Below are 2,500 nucleotides of genomic sequence, written 5' to 3' on the forward strand. Positions count from 1 at the left end.
GCACAGTACTCTATAGCTGTATAATTATGAGCCTATTAAACCAGCGTACATTAGAGTTGTTTATTTACAGCTCTATTTATCCAGAATAATATATAACTGTTTAATTACAGCCCTATTAGTCCAGCATACTCTATTACTGTAGAATTATAGCCCTGTTAATCAGCCATACACAATAGGCATAGAATTAAAACCCTGTTAACCCAGTGTACTCTATAACTGTTTAATTATAACCCTGTTAACCCAGTGTACTCTATAACTGTTTAATTATAACCCTGTTAACCCAGTGTACTCTATAACTGTTTAATTATAACCCTGTTAACCCAGTGTACTCTATAACTGTTTAATTATAACCCTGTTAACCCAGTGTACTCTATAACTGTTTAAGTATTGCCCTATTAACTCAGCATACCATATAGCTATTTAATTATGGCATGAATAAATCAGCATACTCCACTAATATATATGCACGACCCAATAAACCAACATAATTATGTCCCTATTAATGCAACATACACTATCACTATTATTATGGCCATAATAATCCAGCATACTCAAATCACTGTATAATTATGGTCCTATTAACCCAGCATACTCAAATCACTGTATAATTATGGTCCTATTAACCCAGCATACTCAAATCACTGTTTAATTATGGTCCTAATGATCAAGCATACTCAAATCACTGTATAATTATGGTCCTATTAACCCAGCATACTCAAATCACTGTATAATTATGGTCCTATTAACCCAGCATACTCAAATCACTGTTTAATTATGGTCCTAATGATCAAGCATACTCAAATCGCTGTTTAATTATGGTCCTATTAACCCAGCATACTCAAATCACTGTATAATTATGGTCCTATTGATCAAGCATACTCAAATCACTGTATAATTATGGTCCTATTGATCAAGCATACTCAAATCACTGTATAATTATGGTCCTATTGATCAAGCATACTCAAATCACTGTATAATTATGGTCCTATTAACCCAGCATACTCAAATCACTGTTTAATTATGGTCCTATTAACCCAGCATACTCAAATCACTGTTTAATTATGGTCCTAATGATCAAGCATACTCAAATCGCTGTTTAATTATGGTCCTATTGATCCAGCATACTCAAATCACTGTTTAATTATGGTCCTATTGATCCAGCATACTCAAATCACTGTTTAATTATGGTCCTATTGATCCAGCATACTCAAATCACTGTTTAATTATGGTCCTAATGATCAAGCATACTCAAATCACTGTTTAATTATGGTCCTATTGATCAAGCATACTCAAATCACTGTATAATTATGGTCCTATTGATCCAGCATACTCAAATCACTGTTTAATTATGGTCCTAATGATCAAGCATACTCAAATCACTGTATAATTATGGTCCTATTAACCCAGCATACTCAAATCACTGTATAATTATGGTCTTATTAATCCAGCATACTCAAATCACTGTTTAATTACGGTCCTAATGATCAAGCATACTCAAATCGCTGTTTAATTATGGTCCTAATGATCAAGCATACTCAAATCACTGTTTAATTATGGTCCTAATGATCAAGCATACTCAAATCGCTGTTTAATTATGGTCCTATTAATCCAGCATACTCAAATCGCTGTTTAATTATGGTCCTATTGATCCAGCATACTCAAATCACTGTTTAATTATGGTCCTAGTAACCCAGCATACTCAAATCACTGTTTAATTATGGTCCTATTGATCCAGCATACTCAAATCGCTGTTTAATTATGGTCCTATTAACCCAGCATACTCAAATCACTGTTTAATTATGGTCCTAATGATCAAGCATACTCAAATTGCTGTTTAATTATGGTCCTATTAACCCAGCATACTCAAATCACTGTTTAATTATGGTCCTAATGATCAAGCATACTCAAATTGCTGTTTAATTATGGTCCTATTGATCCAGCATACTCAAATCACTGTTTAATTATGGTCCTAATGATCAAGCATACTCAAATTGCTGTTTAATTATGGTCCTATTGATCCAGCATACTCAAATCACTGTTTAATTATGGTCCTATTAATCCAGCATACTCAAATCACTGTATAATTATGGTCCTATTAATCCAGCATACTCAAATCACTGTTTAATTATGGTCCTATTGATCCAGCATACTCAAATCACTGTATAATTATGGCCCTAATGATCCAGCGTACACTACTGCTGTATAATTATAGCCCTATTGAACACACATACTCTGTTGCTCTATAATAATCCAGACATTATAATTATATTCCTATTAAGCGTCATATTTTACTTCCAGACACCTTATTAATCTGTTTATGCGTTATACTCTGTATAGACATCTTTATTACAATGTTATTACAACTTCATTACCACAATGTTAGCATCATTTTATACTTGTTACTGTATAATTATGAATTTGACAGATTTATATTAACCCCATGTAGTTATTTGTGTGTAATTATGCACTTAGAAAATGGTTCATATTTTATTATTATAAT

At 32.5% G+C, this 2,500-nt stretch overlaps 1 protein-coding gene across 4 annotated transcripts in view; it reads right to left on the reverse strand.

Moving 5' to 3' along the window:
• slit2 (slit homolog 2 (Drosophila)) overlaps window positions 1-2,500 on the reverse strand; it is a 72,770-nt gene that overhangs the window by 28,721 nt on the left and 41,549 nt on the right. The window lies entirely within an intron of this gene.

Source organism: Hemibagrus wyckioides, linkage group LG29, assembly GCF_019097595.1.
Source record: "Hemibagrus wyckioides isolate EC202008001 linkage group LG29, SWU_Hwy_1.0, whole genome shotgun sequence".
NCBI classification, from domain to species: domain Eukaryota; kingdom Metazoa; phylum Chordata; class Actinopteri; order Siluriformes; family Bagridae; genus Hemibagrus; species Hemibagrus wyckioides.